Source organism: Nicotiana tomentosiformis, chromosome 1, assembly GCF_000390325.3.
Source record: "Nicotiana tomentosiformis chromosome 1, ASM39032v3, whole genome shotgun sequence".
NCBI classification, from domain to species: domain Eukaryota; kingdom Viridiplantae; phylum Streptophyta; class Magnoliopsida; order Solanales; family Solanaceae; genus Nicotiana; species Nicotiana tomentosiformis.
In genome coordinates this window covers 106,191,570-106,212,082 of record NC_090812.1, presented here as the reverse complement: position 1 = coordinate 106,212,082, position 20,513 = coordinate 106,191,570, and the positions used below count along the sequence as shown (strand labels likewise).

Sequence of the window (20,513 nt, the reverse complement as noted above, 5' to 3'; positions counted from 1 at the left end):
AGCTACGAAATTCTATTATAGCAATAAATTTGTGACTAATTTAATCTATACTGCCACAACTTTTTTTAACTTGAAGCAAAAATATTTATTTAGCCACAATATTTTATTTCAAATATTTTATTGTAGCTAAAAAGTTATTATAGCTATAGTAAGTTTCAACTCGTGGCCAAATATTAATGATTAGCTACAGCATTCAATTATAGTAATAAATTTGTGGCTATATCATTTAACTACTGCAACAACTTTTTAAAACTTGAAACAAAATTATTCATTTAGCTACAATATTTTGTTTCAAATAATTTATTGTAGCTAAAAGGTTACTATTGCTACAGTACTATTGATGCGTGGTAAAAACTTATGATTAGCTATAAAATTTTATTTGTAGCAATAAGTTTATAGTTATTTATGTAGCTATTGCCACGATTGTTAGCAAGTATAGCTAATACGAGGAATTAGCTTTACCAACTTAATTTTCGTGGTAATTTTTTTTATAATTTTGTAAATAGCCACAGAATGTTGTAGCTATAGATGCATAATGTTGTAGTGCGAAAACGGATAAAACAACAACGGATAAAATATCCGAAATAACCCATATTTAATACAGATACAAAATAGGCTAACCGGAGGATAATATGGATATCCACATTATACATGGCTTCTTGAATATGATACTTTTGGAAGAATTCTAAGTCTCTCTAACTTGAGGAACCCCCAAATTTGAGTCTTTGCAAATAAAAAAGTTAAACTTATTTGTTATCCATTTTTTAAGTTGATCATATGGATCTTATCTATATTTTATCCATTTTTAAAAAGTTTATTAACCAATCCATTTTTTAATAAATAATATGGATGAATAATTATATTTTTTAACCATTTTACCACCACTACTTATCAGAGTCACGCCAAATCCTCTCTTTTCCTGTACCCATTTTTGTAAAAAGGTTTGCAACAGATTAATGTAAATATATACTATATATATACCAGGAAAACTTGTAAAGTATATTGAACATTGTTAATTTGTAAGCAACGGCGGCTTGCAGGTACATTAACACTTGTGTTTATTCTAGTGTTTTAAAAAGCGTGGGCGTAAGACGAGGAGTTTTACGTAAGCTCCGAGGCGCGGGGCATAAGCCCCATAGGTATTTAATTTTTAATATTTTATAAAATAATATAATGACGATTTGATTAGCTACCTGCAAGATTGATTAGTCGACTGATTTTGACTAATGATTACCAAAAAACTGTGGGCAAGAAAAAATTAACCCCCACGATAGCGCGCCCTTGCTAATTCTGTACTAACTAATTATTACTTTGTTTCTGTTTATCGAAATTCCTTTAACTTGGTTTACTTCCATACGCTAGCTTACCAAGCTATATAAAACTAAAAGTTTCTCTGAAGCGGCTTTAACTCTAATTAATGTCTTAAAGTAGTAGTATATGTATAGTAAATATTGCTGTTATATACGAATAAGCTATAACGGTAGTGTAAGGTTAAATTAAAATGCTTCCACATAAAAGCACCGTGAACGAAAATCCTGTAGACTTTTTTTAAATAAAAAAATCTATTTCATGTCAGATTTATTAATTAGTTAGGCATGTGGTGATCTAGGAATTCTGATGAAATCTTTTCTGTTTGCGAGAAAAAATTAAAAAGTTGGTGGAATTTCCACTAAAATCTACCCTTATCCGTAGCGGAGTTAGAGGGAATTGAAATAGAACAAGGAATGAACTGAAGGTGGCACAAACTGCTAATTAAGAGTTAATTTATCACTTTGTTCTTACTGTTTTTAGAAGTATTTAACTAGTCTGCTTTCCTTATTTATTCAATTTAATACGTATACTTCAAGGGCAGACCCACCTCGTTCTAATTAAGCAAAAGTTTAGACGTAGGCGTAAAGTATTATTGAGCTGGCCATGCACATGTCTATGTCTACCGGCATATACCTATTCGTTTCTGTTCACATTCAAACATTCACCTATTATTTACGTAGAAAAAGATATAAGGATGCTTATCAATTTCAATTGGTAGGTCCCAATTAATAATTGCAACCCATAGGGCCCCATGCCCTATAACCCATCAACCGATACCCACCGAACCAGTATCACATGGTGTTTGATATTTCTAGAATTTAAATTTTATGAGTTTGAGATTATAACTTGTTTAATTTTTTAGATTTTAATTTATTAATTTATATTTTTTTCGTTTCAATTTAAGTGAATTCACATGAAATTTAAAAAAAAAATAAAAACTTTTGAACTTGTGTAAAATAGGTATATATATATTGTGTGGCTATAAATCATTACATAAAGATAAATTGTTTCCAAATAAGAAAAGATGTCATTTTTTGGCACGGACTAAAAAGAAAATAGATTCACATAAATTGAAACAGAGGGAGTATATATTTAATAAAAACTTTAAGACAAATGTGGAATTTCGATTAAATTATTGTGTTTAGACGAATCTGTATCTCGCATGCTACCTCCGTCCCTGAGTCCTATCACGTTACGTATACTCAGGGGCGGATGCATGCTTAACGAAGCGACATCGCTTCGTCGAAAAATTTTACTAAATATATGCATTGATACTGTGAGGAAACGGATTAGGAAAAAATGACATCACTTGACATAAATTGTGTCTTGGCGTGTTGGTTATGAACCTAATTTTTCTCTAAGAGGGTTCAAACCTCAACTAGCATTTTTTTTTTTTTTTTGCAAATATTTAAGAGAGCCTTTGTAGTTAAAAATTGTGATGAAGTAGAATGAAACTCAGGACTTTTTCTAATTTAAGACTCAATAAAATCAATAGATTAAAACGATTTCTTGTCCAAACGTATGATAATTAAAGTTATTATTTTTATAAATTTCGACAGTGATTACAAATTCGTATAACTATCAAATGGGTAAAATGTAAGGAATTGAAAAGATAAATTAAAAATGTATCCAAAATTTTAAACTAATGAGTTTTGAACCATAACTCTCTGTTTATTTCCGGACCACTATTTTCAATACTGGCGTGGGAGTGTCCCTCCTATGTTCCCTCATTTCAATTCAGTCGACCCAACATTGCCGCTCATGTGACCGACACAAGTAGATGTGCATAAAATTTGTGTTTCACGAAACGTAAACCTTGGTCCAAAAACTCGCAGTGAACGTGCGTATTCAACACACTGTCCATTTAATTGACAACAACAAGCGCGTATTGACAAAGTAGCGTGTGAGACTCATTTTCCGTGCTATGAAATTCATGCACAAGGAGAATAACTCGCCTAGATATTGTCTCGCCTTTCTCATCCTATAAAATTATATCCCCCCTTCCTCATAATTCATCATTCACAACTTGCCAATTTGCAAACAAAACAACTCTTCATTTGGTTCAGAGAAACATAAAAACCAGAAGTCAGCAACAATTCATCGTCGCCGGAGAAGACAATTACGTACAAGTTAAAAGTGCTTAATTAAGACGTACATAAATAGTTGTCTAAAGATGGAAAGAACAGCAACATACGAGAAGGATCTCAATCTTGAGGCAACTGAACTAAGATTAGGTTTGCCTGGAATAAATGAACCAGAGAAACAATCTTCTTCTGCTTCTACTAGTGCTAAATATAGCAAGAAAAGAACATCATCAGAGATGGATAACTCATCTAGTGGAAAGGAAAATGAACAAGACTCAGCCCCAGCACCAAAGTAAGTGATGTTGAATATTTTAGAAGTTAATTTTTTTTTGGTTGATTTGATTTGATTCTTAATTATATAAGCTGGGTTTTAACAAGAATTTTGTTTTGATAATTTCAGAGCACAAGTTGTGGGCTGGCCACCAGTTAGATCTTACAGAAAGAATGTGTTACAAGTCAAGAAATCCGAGTCTGATAATTCGTCTGGGATGTACTTAAAAGTTAGCATGGATGGAGCACCTTACTTGAGGAAAATTGACCTTAAGGTTTACAAAAGCTACCCGGAGCTACTCAAGGCTTTACAAAACATGTTCAAGTGCACTATTGGTAAGTTCAGTTAACTTATAAAAAGTACCCTAGAATGATATATACTTGTGATAGTATTATTTAATTTCTAGGATTATAATCTAATGTGTTTGTGTTTAATTTAAAATTTCAGGAGTATACACAGAAAGAGAAGGATACAATGGATCTGAATATGCACCAACATATGAAGACAAAGATGGAGATTGGATGCTAGTTGGAGATGTACCATGGGATATGTTCATTAACTCTTGCAGAAGGCTTAGAATTATGAAAGGATCTGAAGCTAAAGGTTTGGCATGCCTATAGGTTGTGGACATATAGGCCTTCAAATTAAAATGGAAAAGGATCCCTCATAAGAAGCAACAGCTTATAATTGGGATTTTCAAGAAACATGGAAATACATACAGATCTTGGATGAACAAGAGAAAGACAAGGCTGAGGACTTTGATCTGTATGATTTCAGTTTTGTAACAGCTAGCCCAGCAACGCCTATACAGTTGCATGGGATAGATCTAGATCTTAGATTGTACACAAAGTTCTCTTTTTTTCCTGTACTTTTTTCGAAGAATCTACTTTGTATTATTTACGATAGGAGTATATATATATACAGGAAACAAAATTTAGCAAAGAGCACATCTTATGTCGATTGCTAATTACTTCACATCGAATTATTCGAATAAATGTTTTTCCTGAGAGCGTGTGTCGATCGGTTAATCATATTATTGCGATAACTCTTAACGAACTACTACGTGCATTAGAATAGTGTACACGGGTGAAACCAAGTCCGTGGCATGCCTCGGTTTCCGATGAAGTGAACGGAGCAAGAAATATAAAGGCAAGGAACCGGAATCGAGGCAAGGAGTCCCGGACCACGACCCCCAGGTCTAGTTCGAACCCCAAAAGCCTCGGAGAGCATTACCAGATAATCGAGCACGACCAACAAAAGGCCGTGATGTCCGTGACCGGCCGGATATCACGGTGTGGATCTCGGCACATATCGACAAAGAACCGGTGAATAGTAAATGAAAGATTTTTACCTTTTATGGAATTGTACTTAGGGTAAAACTCTCCTACTATATAATGGGGGGTGTGATTATTCATGAGGGACATTGTAAGACGCATATCAAGACAATATACTCTTATTTTCTCTCTTATTCAAAGTTTTTATTCTTGTTCATCAGTGCTTCGTTATTGTGAGCCCGGAATCGAGGGCAGGCATCTCATTGGTTTGATGATTTATCACGTCTTTTATTTGTTTATTCTAATGCAATTTATCGTTTGTATTGAATTAATCCACATATCCTTAAAACCACTTACAAATTTAATTGTTATCCATTTTTTAGAGTAAACAGTTTGGCGTCCACTGTGGGGCTAAGGATAATAGTGGCAATTTGCTACAAATTTCCATAACACACTCTATTTTACACTTGCTCTTTGAGCTTTTAATTTCAGGTCAGATTAAAAATGCCGAACTCTCAATCTGCCCATTTGAACGCGGATGCTAAGTCCGGCCACCATGGAGAAAATAATAACGTGGTACCCATCGACGAGGCACGTGGCTATCGAAGCAAACTTGCCTACTAACCCAGAAAACAGCATTCGCGGGGGAGCCCGGAAGATAGCCCAGAGCATACACGACGGCGAAGGTGACGGATCAACTTGCGCGTGATCTTCAAAATGTTACACGCTCAACAGGCAGCGATAGCCTAGTTGCAGAACCAAAGCCGAGCCCCCAGCAGAGTTGGGCCCGAATCGTCCTGGGAAAAGGCCCGCAGGAATGAACCGGCCACAGAAAGGCCGGGTGAAGCAGAACCCGGGACTAACATCGAGATAATAAAGATACTTGAGGAACTGACAAAATGGGTGGAATCGAGAGAAAAAAAAAATCGAAGCCAACGACAAAAAAGTGGAGACCTATAACTCCAGGGTCGACCAAATCCCAGGAGCACCACTGATATTGAAGGGCCTGGATTCCAAAAAAATTGTCTAAAAGCCTTTCCCTTTGAGCGCAGCTCCGAAGCCGATCCCGAAGAAGTTCCGTATGCCCGAAATTCCAAAGTATAGTGGGATAACTGATCCCAACGAACATGTGACCTCTTATATGTGCGCCACCAAAGGAAATGACTTGGAAGATGATGAAATCGAATTTGTTCTGTTGAAAAGGTTCTGAGACACCTTGTCGAAAGGAGTTATGATATGGTATCATAACTTACCCACTAATTCTATTGACTCGTTTTCTATGCTTGCAGATGCCTTTGTAAAAGCGCACGCCTGGGCCATTAAGGTCGAAACCAGGAAATCAGACCTTTTCAAGGTAAAGCAAAGAGATAACGAGATGCTCAGGGAATTCATATCGAGGTTTCAAATGGAACGGATGGACCTGCCTCCGGTCACAGATGATTGGGTCATTCAGGCCTTCACCCAAAGACTCAATCCCCGAAGCTCATTGGCTTCACAACAGTTGAAGCAAAATCTGATTGAATACCCGGTAGTAACTTGGGCCGACGTTCATAACCGGTACCAATCAAAAACCAGGGTCAAAGACGATCAGCTCGGGGCCCTTTCCGGGTCCATTTACCCCATCAGAACTGGTGAAAGATCCAAAAGAGACATTGATCGTGAACCAAGATCGAATAGAGACCGGTATCAACCATACAATTGAGATGGGTCCGAACGCAGCAATTTGAGAAGTGAAAGAATGAGCGACCAAGGTCAGAATAACCGGGGACTCATGAACAAAAGCTTTTTTGACAGACCTATCGGGTCTAAGGAAGCACCAAGGTTATCGGAGTACAACTTCAACGTCGACGTTGCCGCCATCGTATCAGCCATCGGACGCATCAAAGATACTAAATGACCTCGACCATTGCAATATGATCCTGCCCAAAGGGAACCCAACCTAATGTGTAAATATCATGGCACTCACGGCCACAAAACCGAAGATTGCCGACAACTGATAAGTAGCTCGGTTATTCAACAACGGACACCTCCGAGAGTTTCTGAATGATCGAGCCAAAAATCACTTCAGGAATAGGGACTCCAACAAGCAGATCGAGCAAGAGGAACCTCAGCACGTCACCAACATGATCATGGGTGGGGTCGACGTCCCCCCAGGGGCCGATGTTAAAGCGCACTAAGGTGTTCGTTACAAGAGAAAAACGGACTCGAGATTATGTACCGGAGGGAACCGTATCTTTCAACGATGAGGATGTTGAAGGCATCGTGCAACCACACAATAATGCACTGGTAATATCTATACTTATGAACAAATCTCGAGTTAAGTGCATGCTAATTGATCCAGGTAACTTTGCCAATATCATCAGATCGAGGTCGTGGAACATCTGGGTCTACAAGACCAAATTGTGCATGCAGTCCGAGTTTTAAACGGGTTTAATATGGCATGTGAGACCACTAAATGGGAGATAACCCAGCCGGTAAACACAGCCGGAACCGTTCAGAAAATAGAGTTCTACGTGATTGAAGGAGATATGAGATACAATGCTCTGTTCGGGAGGCCATGGTTTCACAACATGAGGGTAGTACCCTCGACATTACACCAGGCATTGAAATTCCCCGCAGCAAGGTGAGTTAAAACAGTTTACGGGGAGCAACCGACCATAAAAGATATGTTTGTGGTCGATGAGGTGGTCCCGATATCCGCACTCTCGACATCAAATAACCTGAGTTCGGTCACCAAGGAAGAAACCAAATAGAAATCACTGACACCTGCCCCGACCAAACCAGAAAAGCAGGGGACGGGCGAGGATGACGACTACGGAGTTCCCAGGTCTTTCATAGCCCTTGACGATTCCGATGCCACCAAGGCAACGGTCGAGGAGCTGGAGCAAGTCATATTGATCGAGCACCTGCCCAATCGGAATGTATACCTAGGCATGGGGTTAAGTTCCGAGCTCAGGAAAAAACTCATTGAATTCCTTATAGTTAACATAGATTGTTTCGCTCGGTCCTATCTTGATATAACAGGGATCTTGGCGGAAATAACTACGTACAAGTTGAGCTTGGATCCGAAGTTGCACCCGGTTAAACAGAAGACGAGGCCTCAGTCTGAAGTCAAGCATGCATTCATCAAAGACAAGGTATCTAAACTCCTTTAAATAGGTTCTATTCGAGAAGTTAAGTACCCGTACTGGTTAGCAAACGTAGTAGTGGTCCCTAAAAAGGGAAATAAATTAAGAATGTATGTAGACTACAAATACCTGAACAAGGCATGCCCCAAGGATTCTTTTCCTCTGCCCAACATCGATCACATGATCGATGCGACGGCCAGCCACGAGATCCTGAGATTTCTCAATGCCTATTCCGGGTACAACCAAATCTGGACATGGGCGATCAGGAAAAAACTTCCATCATCACTAAATACGACACCTATTGTTATAATGTTATGCCGTTCAGATTAAAGAACATCGGTGCCACTTACCAACACCTAGTAAACCGGATGTTCGAAGAACAAATAGGAAAATCGATGGAGGTTTACATTAATGCCATGCTAGTAAAGTCCGTGCGAGTAGAGGACAATTTGGAACATTTGCAGGAAACCTTCAACATACTAAAGAAATACAATATGAAGCTGAACCCAGAGAAGTGCACATTCGGGGTCGGATCCAGAAAGTTCCTCGGATTTATGGTGTCCAACCGAGGAATCGAGATCAATCCCGACAAGATCAAGGCCATAGAAGACATCACCGTCATGGAAAATGTCAAGGTCGTTCAAAGGCTAACTGGGCGCATAGCCTCCTTGGGCCAATTCATTTCAAGGTCCTCCGATAAGAGCCACCAGTTTTTCTCATTATTAACGGAGTAGAATAATTTCTTATGGACCCCGAAATGCCAACAAGCTTTGAAAGAACTCATGAGGTACCTTTCGAGCCCGCATTTGCTGCATACTCTGAAGGCAGGCGAGCAGTTGTACCTATACTTAGTGGTATCCGAGATTGTGGTAAGTGGAGTCCTAGTATGGGAAGAAAAAGTTTGCGCTCCTCACCTAGAGAAATTTGCGCTCGCTTTGCTAAGCGCCTCCCAGAAGTTAAAGACGTATTTTTAATGCCATCCCATATGTGTCATAACTACTTACCCATTAAGAAACATAATGTATAAACCCGAGCTCTCAGGATAATTGGCCAAATGTGCCATGGAAATTAGCGGGTACGATATCGAATATCGACCCTGATCCGCCATCAAATCCCAAATTTTGGCAGACTTCGTGGCCGACTTCACACTGCCCCTAATACCCGAAGTCGAAAGGGAATTGTTGTTGAACTCGGGGACTTCCTTAGGGATCTACAGCCTCTTTATGGACGGTGCCTCAAAAGCAAAAGGGTCTAGGCTTGGCATCGTGTTAAAGCCTCCCACGGGTAACGTAGTTAGACAATCTATTAGAACTCTGAAATTGACTAACAGTGAGGTCGAGTATGAGGCCATGATTGCAGATCTCGAATTGGCTAAAAGTCTGGGGGCTGAAGTGATCGAAGCTAAATGTGATTCCCTCATTTTAGTGAATCAAGTCAATGGGACGTTCGAAGTAAAAGAGAAACGAATGCGAAGATACTTGGATAAACTAAAGGTAACGCTACATCGGTTCAAAGAGTGAAACCTGCAACATGTACCTCGGGATCAAAACAACGAAGTCGATGCTCTAGCTAACTTGGGGTCGTCCGTTGATGGTTCAACTCGGGAACATTCGTACAACTCATGAAATCAGTAATGGAATGCCGGCCGAGATCGTATGTGATAACGGGAAGCAGTTCATCGGCAGTAAGGTGAGCAAATTTTTCGAGGACCATAAGATCAAAAGGATTCTGTCAACACCCTATCACCCTAGTAGGAACGGATAGGCAGAGTCTACAAACAAGACCATACTCCAAAGCCTTAAGAAAAGACTGACCGACGCCCAAGGAAAATGGAAGGAAATTTTGCTCGAAGTTCTGTGGGCATACCGTACGATCTCAAAATCTAGTACCGGGGCCACCCCATTCTCGTTGGTCTACGGCACCGACGCGCTAATACTGGTCGAGGTAGGAGAACCGAGTTTCAGGTTCCGATATACGACTAAAGAGTCAAAAGGTGAGGCCATGAGCACGAGTCTGGAACTATTGGACGAGAGGCGCGAGGCCACCCTAATCTGATTGGCCGCCCAAAAACAACGGATCGAAAGGTATTACATCGGAGATCCAACCTCCGACACTTCAATATCGGGGACTTGGTGTTAAGAAAGGTGGTACTGAACACCCGTAACCCGAATGAAGGGAAGCTGGGACCGAATTGGGAAGGTCCATATCGAATTATCGAGATTACCGGTAAAGGTTCATACAAACTCGAAGTATGGAATGGTGAACAATTACCAAACAACTGGAACGTGACTCACTTAAAATGATATTACTGCTGAGGTACGACCTCATTCATTATTTTCTTTACATATATTGCGAATTGGACTAACACTTGCAGGTAACAGTCAAAGAATGATGTAGTTGTTAGGCTCGAAAGCACGTGTTGCACTCTTTTTCCCTTGAACCGGTTTGTCCCAAATGGGTTTTTCGGCAAGGTTTTTAATGAGGCAACAGTGGATCGTGCTAACTTAGAATCAAAAATTAGTTATGAATCAGAATCGATGGTCGCATCAACAGTATCCGAGCCCTCTCGACGTTCGACCTCGAATACTGGGGGCCATCACCCTCGGGTAATAATTTTAGCAAGGAAGGAAACTTTGTACTTGACAGGTCCGGGTTCGGTGGATAGGATTATTGTAAGGTCCAAACGGTCAAGTGAACTGTGCCCGCATAGACCACCTAAAATAACATGAAGCTTGTACATACGTGTAATTTTGTATATTGCGCACAGGAATGAAAGAAAGTTTTTACCTTGCACACACATATTTTGCCCCTTGAGACTATTACATTTTTTTCTTAAGGATATCGAGCCCAAGGGCTACCTCTATCCGGATCCAAGAGATCACCCCCACTCGGGGACTATCGTCCAAGGCAAACTCGGACGGCTCGGGCTATCGAAGCCCGAAGGCACAAAATCCTATTAGGCAGTGCCTAAACTTAAAAGGATACGGCAACCCCCACTCAAAGACTGTCGTCCAAGGCAAGTTCGGATGGCTCGGGTATCGAAGTCCGAAGGTACAAAGCCTATTGGGTAGTACCCGAACTTAAAAGGCTACGGCCACCCTAGAAATGGCTCGGAGACGTCCAAAGCCCACAATCAAAATATAAAGGCCTTCAAAAATTCCAAACCGGTTCAAAGGCTACCCTCGACAAAACTATAATCTAAAACATCTAAACAAGAACTTCGGGAAAAGCTTCCGGTCATACCGAACCCCCACAAGTTTTAAACAAAATTTACATCGAAAATGAGTCTTGTTCGAACCTTCGAACAAGACCTTATTTCTACGTTTTATTCCATGCTAAGGCATTTGAAATCTTTGCAAATCATAAAGGGGAAGCCAAAAGAAACGAACTCGAAAATTGCCAAAGGGAAAAAGCCTTATATACATTGCAATAAAGTCTTTTACAAAGGCCAACGATAACGGCCTCAACAAAATGAACAAAATGCAGAAATAAAGAAAAATCCCTAAGGCACCTAAGCATGATCTTCACCAGAACTCGCCTCGTCACCGGAGCCGGCGAGATCTTTTCCATCCTCGGGTTCGCCGGAGCCCTCAGAGCCTTCCTCGCCCTCGGGGTCAGCCAGCTTCTTGGCCTCGGCCTCGAGCCTTTTTGCATCTTCGATATCGGCTGACAGGTCGAAACCCCGGGCATGGACCTCTTCGAGAGCATCCCTTCGGGACAGCCACTTCATGTACTCAACAGTAACTTTCAAGCGGTCTTAGGCTGCCTCAACATCAGCCCTGTACTGGGCCACCATCTCTACAGCCTAAGCCTTGGTTATTTCCGACACAGACTTCACTATTTCGAACTCCTTGCCAAGGGCATCCCGTTCAGCAATGACCGAGCCCAGTTGAGATTAGAGGTCTTCGATTCATTGAGCCCGTGCTTCGGCCTTCTCTCTTGCCACTCGGAGTTGGACCTCCACTGATGCCAGCTACTCCCAAGCAGTTTCCTTCTCCGAAGCCAGTCGGTCCATTTTTCCTTTCCACCCTTCGGCCATGGCCTTGACCTCGTTCATCTCGGCTCAGAGTTGGTCGATCATGTCAACCTTCTGTTGTGCCTACGAGGTTTGTCCATTAGTCGCCATGTCTAACTCGTCATCACTAACTTCAAAAATCTTTACCTGTTCCACCAGGTCGGCATGATCCTTCTGAGCCACATCCAACTCAGCTCGGAGACTCTTGACTTCTTCTTCACATTGCTCGCTGAGAAGCTTATACATATCCCTCTTCTCGGCAATCTCCTTGACCTCAGCCTCGAGCTAGTTAATCTCAGCCCGGTACCAGAGAAAAATTCCATGATAAAGTACCGAGGCCTGCAAAAATATAAGAAAAAAAAAAGGCATGAGAGATATCAAAAACTAAATTCAAAGATGAAAGAGTGTAATGATGCCTTACCGGGTTCAGTTCATGTTGTGCTTCGTTAAACAAGCACGACGTATCCACCTCGTTCATTTTTGCCTGGTCTTCTTCGGTTACCAGGCACCGGAGGTAGCTAGCTACTCCAACGGGGGAGGAAAGAACCCGGGCATCCTCCGGGATGATGATGACTATTGACCGCTTTCGGTCGGTATCCATGATCGGGGCGGGGAACCGGTTGATTAATTTTGGGCTCGGGTTCAGCCCACTGACCTCCGAAGATGGATCTTTCCTCAGCACCTCCAAATCACCCAACCCATAGAAGTCTTCCAGGGCGGTTGAGTCCACACCTTCGAAAAAGGAACGGAGGGGATCGTCCACACCATGGGCCCCTTCATTGGATCGCTCTTTTGCCGCTCGGGCTTTGTCGAACATAGACTCGGTGAACGAAAATGACCCCCGAAATTGCTATGACACCGGGCAGAGCGGAGCCGATGTCTCGAGAAGTCTCGGCCCTCACATCTATATCGGCCTCCATTGTTTCCCCTTCGGCTGCCACCCGCTCTTCGGGGAAGGATGGCTCACAGGCCATAAAAACATCACCTTCCTTGGGCTCGTCCCTGAGCCGGAAAAGTGAGTCCGAGTCAGGCACTTAGGAGCTAGAACTCTCATTTGGCTTACGGGCCAACCTTCTCTTTGGCCTATTCTTCTCTGAACTTGGGGAACTCGGAGCCCTCTTTCTCTTCTTCTCTCCTGCTGCGGCCCCGGGTTGCCCCTGAAGCAGAAGGATCGATGGACAGGTTTTTGCCTCCTACTAAAGGCCTAAGCTTAATGGTCTTAGGCAATCCTGCAAAAAGAAAAGAGAGGGGCTGAGAACATAGTGCTAAAAAAAGGAGAGTAGTGTTACTTATTCGGGAAAGAAATCTTACCGTGGGAACGGGCCTCCCAGTGGCCCTTCGAGAGTTCGTGCCACGAGCGCTCAGAATAAGGCATCAGCGAGCAAATGCCCTCGATCCACTCCTTGAGCCGAGGAATGGTGTTTGGGACTCGAGCAAGGGCTGCACCACAGCAAATACCGATGAGAAAAAGGGAGATAAAACATAAAATTGACATTTAAAAGACATTTATGCTTACGTGATACATTCCACTTCTCGGGGAATGGCTTGAACTCGGCAGGGATCAAGTATGCGGTCCTCAACCGGACAAAGCGTCCCTGCTATCCCCGATCCTGGTCCTCGTCAATGCTTGAAAATGGGGCTTTGTTGGCCCAATGTACGAGCCTTTTCATCCCCCCCCCCCAGAAGATTCGGGGATTGTACATGATTAGTAGATGATCGATGGTGAACAAGGAGTAGTCGATTTTGTTCACAAAGAATCGGAGGCGGATTACGATCCTCCATAGAGATGGGTAGATCTGACCAAGGCACACTTCATACCTCCTACAGAAGTCCAGAATAACTGGGCCCAGTGTGAAGGGGTAAGTGTAAACACTCAGATACCCCTCCACATGGGTAGTAATGTCATCATCGGGCTCGGGGATTACTATGTCCTTATCCGCCCAGCCGCAGTCCTTACGAACCATAGGAAGGACGGCCTTGGTGATTGAGCAAATGTACCTAGATACCGCCTCGCATCGGCCTTGCACCAATGAGGATTTTTCGACCTTAAAGTCGTCTGCGACCGAACACCTCCCGGGGACGAACATTTTCAGGGGAGGATCAGATGTCGGTTCATCGATAGCCATGCCCGGAGCGGATCTCTCAAGGTCAACAACAACAACCTGCAGAAAAAGACCATAGAAGTTCACAGTCAATTAGAAATAGAACAAACATGATGTCTCTATAACATTCAAAGAAAAATATAAAGAAAGCAACCTTATAATATGTCTGTTGTTTCCCATCATCACCTTCAATTGTATCTGAGATTAGGCGACCAGAGACATAAATCTGGTGTCCTTTCTCTATATGCTGATTGGCAACATTAGCCAACTCATCCCAAAATGTCAAATTAATCCTGATACCACAAAAATAGACTACTGCTGTAACTATCTGATAATAAACCAAAGAACTGAGATTTCTGCTATTTTTAACATGATAAAAAAGATGTAGAAAGGGAGGATTGCTATTTCAGTCAGAGTAAGACATCTCTTTTATTCATTAAGAAGCAACAGTAGGAAAGCAAGAACAATGAAACAAAGTTTTTTTTTTTAAAGGGAAACAATGAAACAAAGCCTTTGTGTAGAAATAATCCAGGCTAAACTCAAATTTGCTGAGCCAAAAAGACCATGAACTGGGCCCTCAAAGAAGACATAAATTCAGAGGACAAACACAGTCGTAAACCTCACAGTGCAAGAGAAATAATTAGTCATAAAGATGGAAGCCCGGGGCAAGGAATAATGCCAAACCAAATGGCCGCTTTCAGGTACTTAGTCCTAAAAGTAAAAGGATATTACTTCCATAGAGTTGCAAAAGGCATTCAAGGTTGTTGATTTCACACTACTTTTGCTTCAAAGAAAATAATGGTCCAAAATCAAAAGCATGGAGGCGTTTCAATGAATGCAGACAGATTTGGATAAGGACATTTCAAAATTAGAGCTTGCTTCAGCAACTATTTTAGAGAAGCACACCTAGTTCATGTACTAGACTAAATTTTGGTTTTAGAAATCTTTCTAGTCTTTCTACTCTTGTAGTCGAGCTAAAAGTTGGTATCATGACCTGATGAACACTGACTTTCTGAGTATGAGGTATATAGAACTAGGATACTGTCCAGTTGTGGAAGAGGAACAAAAGTAGATCGGTGAACATTAGGGTACGGGGATTTCTAACAGCAGAGATGGCTTTCACGAGTCAATGGATTTAACCAAACAGGTCGTAGACATAGATTTTCCAACCTTGTATCTTGAAGTAGGTGAAAAAGCCAAATCCATTTCAGTTGAAAACATAAAAAATTTGCCTTCTACTTTCACTACTTGTCATGTTAAATACTGGACTACATGTATTGATGTGTAAGTGTGTGACTATCTCATCTAAAAGTTTAAGCTATTAGAGAGGGCACACTTTTATTACTTAATTACACGCCCCCTCACGTGCAGCCTAATTCTTTTTCATGGCATTGACTGTTAAAGTGTGTGACTGTCTCATCTAAAAGTTTAAACTGTTAGATTGAGCACTCTTTTATTACTTACTTATGTCTTCGAATGCCTCCTCACGTGCGAGACTGATTCTTTTGCATTGACACTCGAACTTGTTTGCTCTGACACCATGTTAAAGTTTATGACCATCTCATCTAGCACCTTGTTTGGATTGTTGTTACATGTTGTTTTATAATGTATTATATTGTATTGTACTGTATTGTATTATATTGTTTGATTAATATAACATTTGGATAGATTGTATCGTTTGCCGTCATTTCATGATGTCAAGCACCAATAATATGAAAAATAAACTTACAATATTACTAAGAAAAAAATATGATACGGAGTAGAATTATTACATAAAAGAATAGAGTAAAGAATAAAAACATCACCTTCCTTGGGCTCGTCCCTGAGCCGGAAAAGTGAGTCCGAGTCAGGCACTTAGGAGCTAGAACTCTCATTTGGCTTACGGGCCAACCTTCTCTTTGGCATATTCTTCTCTGAACTTGGGGAACTCGGAGCCCTCTTTCTCTTCTTCTCTCCTGCTGCGGCCCCGGGTTGCCCCTGAAGCAGAAGGATCGATGGACAGGTTTTTGCCTCCTACTAAAGGCCTAAGCTTAATGGTCTTAGGCAATCCTGCAAAAAGAAAAGAGAGGGGCTGAGAACATAGTGCTAAAAAAAGGAGAGTAGTGTTACTTATTCGGGAAAGAAATCTTACCGTGGGAACGGGCCTCCCAGTGGCCCTTCGAGAGTTCGTGCCACGAGCGCTCAGAATAAGGCATCAGCGAGCAAATGCCCTCGATCCATCAGCCGAGGAATGGTGTTTGGGACTCGAGCAAGGGCTGCACCACAGCAAATACCGATGAGAAAAAGGGAGATAAAACATAAAATTGACATTTAAAAGACATTTATGCTTACGTGATACATTCCACTTCTCGGGGAATGGCTTGAACTCGGCAGGGATCAAGTATGCGGTCCTCAACCGGACAAAGTGTCCCTGCTATCCCCGATCCTGGTCCTCGTCAATGCTTGAAAATGGGGCTTTGCTGGCCCAATGTACGAGCCTTTTCAGTCCCCACCCCCCTCCCCCCAAAAGATTCGGGGATTGTACATGATTAGTAGATGATCGATGGTGAACAAGGAGTAGTCGATTTTGTTCACAAAGAATCGGAGGCGGATTACGATCCTCCATAGAGATGGGTAGATCTGACCAAGGCACACTTCATACCTCCTACAGAAGTCCAGAATAACTGGGCCCAGTGTGAAGGGGTAAGTGTAAACACTCAGATACCCCTCCACATGGGTAGTAATGTCATCATCGGGCCCGGGGATTACTATGTCCTTATCCGCCCAGCCGCAGTCCTTACGAACCATAGGAAGGACGGCCTTGGTGATTGAGCAAATGTACCTAGATACCGCCTCGCATCGGCCTTGCACCAATGAGGATTTTTCGACCTTAAAGTCGTCTGCGACCGAACACCTCCCGGGGACGAACATTTTCAAGGGAGGCTCAGATGTCGGTTCATCGATAGCCATGCCCGGAGCGGATCTCTCAAGGTCAACCATATCGGGAGCGGTCTCCACGACTTCGGTAGTTGGCCGTGAAGAAGAAATAGCAACTTTTTGGGGAACAGTCTTAGAAGTCTTCTCCATTGTTATCTAGAAAAAAGTTAGAAGAAGTGAGAAGGAAGATTGGGAGATGAAGGGTAAAAGCTTGCCGAGAAAATCAAACGCACTGGTTTGGATAAAAGATAAATGAAAACTTACAATTTGTTGAAAACTCTTGAAGAACGAAGGTAAAAATGTTGGGATATGAAGAGAGCAGTGATATCCTGAAGGTACGAAGGTAGAAGCTTGGTCAAAAAGTAAAAAATGAATGAAGGAGGGGAGTATTTATAGAGGCTTCGTGTCGTTTCGTGTCCAGGGACGGTCTGCCGATGGCCGACACGCGTTTGAAGTCATTATGATGCGACTGACAGGCCGTTTCAGATTCTTTGTCGTTTCTGTCACGGCGTATTGAAGAAGGAATCGAGGTGCTCATGTCGTTTCTCGTCGTTTCCGTAAATTTACTTTCCGAGAAATGAGGGGACTATCTGTATACGGGTGAAAATTTTATTCCCAACGGGTGATCTTTTTTTTTTTTCCTTTTTTGTTTCGCATTTCTCATCAAACAAATAGGGGATTTTTTCATTACTTCAACTAGTACCGATTGATGGGAGAGAGACATATGTGGATTAGTACAATTAATTATTTATTGGCATATTCAGGAAGTGTGGGGAAAATGGCGCCCTCTACTTCTACTTCTAACTAAAGGCGAACAGTCGGCATTGCAAGCAAATAGAAAGCCCCCGAGGATGAATCAAGGCCTCAAGTTGGTTCGTCGAGCAAGAGGAGAGGATAGCGAATGAACTACTAGAGTGTGTTGCTGCGAATGGGCTCTGAGCCCGTGGGATACCTCGATTTTCGATGAAGTGAACGGAGTAAAAAACATAAAGGAAAGGAACCGAAATCGAGGCAAGGAGCCCCTTGGTCCGGGGTCCAGACAAAACACCCGCCCTCGGGAGTATCGGGGCCATGACCCACAGGTCTGGTTCGAACCCCAAAAGCCTCAGAGAGCATTACCAAACAATCGAGTACGACCAACAAAAGGTTGTGATGTCCGCGACTGACCGGATATCACGGCGTAGATCTCGGCACATATCGGCAGAGAACCGGTGATTAGTTAAATGAAAGATTTTTACCTTTTATGAAATTGTACTTAGGGTAAAACTCATATACTATATAAAGGGGGGTCTGATTATTCATGAGAGATATTATAACACGCATATCAAGACAATATAATCTTATTTTCTCTGTTATTCAAAGATCTTATTCTTGTTCATCAGTTCTTCGTTATTGTGAGTCCGGAATCGAGGGCAGGCATCTCATTAAGGTTGTTACTAAGTCCGGGATCACCCCTCTTGATTGGTTTGATAATTTATCACGTCTTTTATCTGTTTAATCTAACACAATTTATCGTTTGTATTGAATTAATCTACGTATCCTTAAAACCACTTATAAATTTAATTATTATCCATTTTTTAGGGTAAACAAATAGGAACTAATTAATGGTATCTAGAGAAACAACCAAAAAAAAAAAGGAACTATTATATATGGTCCATCTTCTACGATTCCTAGTGGGAGAAATTATAGGAATAGTCAAATTTCTCATTTCAAAGTTAATACGTAATTCATTGGATCCAGATTAAGAAAGATCATTTTGCACGCAACGTTGCGGTGAGACCCTCCTTGAGACGATAGACAAAATTCGCGCGGTGGAATTAATGTATTAGGGGACCGGGTAATTTAGTTATTCGTTTCTTGTTTCTCCTTTTCAATTCAACTCGGTTCAATCAGAGGGTAGAGCACAGACGAGGAGATTATAAGTGGTTAACCTGTCGTAGAACATATATAGAACATGATGTCTTTGCTTCACAAGATTCAGATTTAAATGAACCTTAACTTTATCACACTAAAAATAATCAAAGAATCAATCAGGCATAGATCATAATATATTTTTTTTAATCTATATCAATATTTTTAAGATGATTAATGTTTATTGTTTAATTTGTTTGATAAAAATATCGATTGGAATATAAAAATAAATGATCAAATTGTGTTCTGAGTTAAATCATGGGGTTTGGAAAAGAAATTATGAGGGGTGCTTTCTGTTTCTTGTGTATTTAGCACTAAAATCAATAAACTTGTAAGATGATTTTTTTTTTTAAAGAAATTGCTTAATCATATTTAAAAGTGTTCTTTTGATTATCAATTTCTAGAAGTAGGTATGAACAAAACTAAACCACAAATCACGTCAAACCAACAAATCGAGTCAAACATTTTAAAAAACGACTAGTGGTTTGGTTTGATTTGGTAAAAAAATCCGACTATAAATGGTTTGGTTCGGTATTAATTAAAAAAATTTAACCCGAGACCAAACCAACCCGATATATATATATATGATTATTAAAATTATTTTATACAAAAAAGTATTTATTATAATATAATTATATAATTTTCTTTAACTTGTCATAGTTTTCAACTTTAACATCAGATTTGGGCTTACTATTTATGCCCACTACCCATATATGTTTTTTAGGTTAAAAAGCCCAAACCGAACTAATTTACACTCAGATTTTGAAGTTATTTTTTTAGCAATTACCCTTGAATTTAAGTGTTGAAATTGGTGGCAAGCAGACGCATACCATTTTGATCCCATGGTTTTCTTTATGTCCAGTCCAGTGATATGCATGTGGTTTTGTGTTAATCAGCTAGTTTTAACAGGGGTTGGTTATACATGCCTGAAAAAGTGTTGTCATTCTGAAGTTGCCGAAGAACTCTCATAATACATGATTGTTTTGATGCCAGCTATTTTTAAGAGCTGTTCTGGTATTTCTTTTGCAAGTAACTGATGTGTATGACTCAGATTTTGTTAGACTTATGATAAGATGATGCACATCGAACCACCAAAAATCCAGAAAAGCCGAAAAACCCGACTATTATTATTGGTTTGGTAAAGGAAAAAACCAAATCAACCCGGCCTATGTACACCCAGAAGCAAATGCGGAGCGAGAATTTGAAGTTACTGGGTTCGGGATTCTAACCTTTTTATATTACTGGATTCTAAAGTAAAAATTTGTATTTATTCAATGAATTTCTTAAAACAAATACATGGTTTGGACTAAAGCTACTGGGTTCGGCCGAAACGAACATGCAAGTTAAATGGAGTAGTATTTTTTGTCAAAAGAGAGAACACCATTCCATTATGAAGCCGAGTGTAGTAGATTCTTCTTGTTAGCTTACAAGTTACAACCGTAGAATGATTCACAAACTTCCAGTGAATACAAAATTCCTTGAAAAGCAATACTAGCAAACA

The 20,513-nt window shown here is 40.9% G+C and overlaps 1 pseudogene; it reads left to right on the top strand.

The window, feature by feature from the left end:
- The first annotated feature begins 3,331 nt into the window (after positions 1-3,331).
- Positions 3,332-4,608, top strand: LOC104086549 (auxin-induced protein 22D-like; annotated as a pseudogene).
- The last annotated feature ends 15,905 nt before the right edge of the window (positions 4,609-20,513 follow it).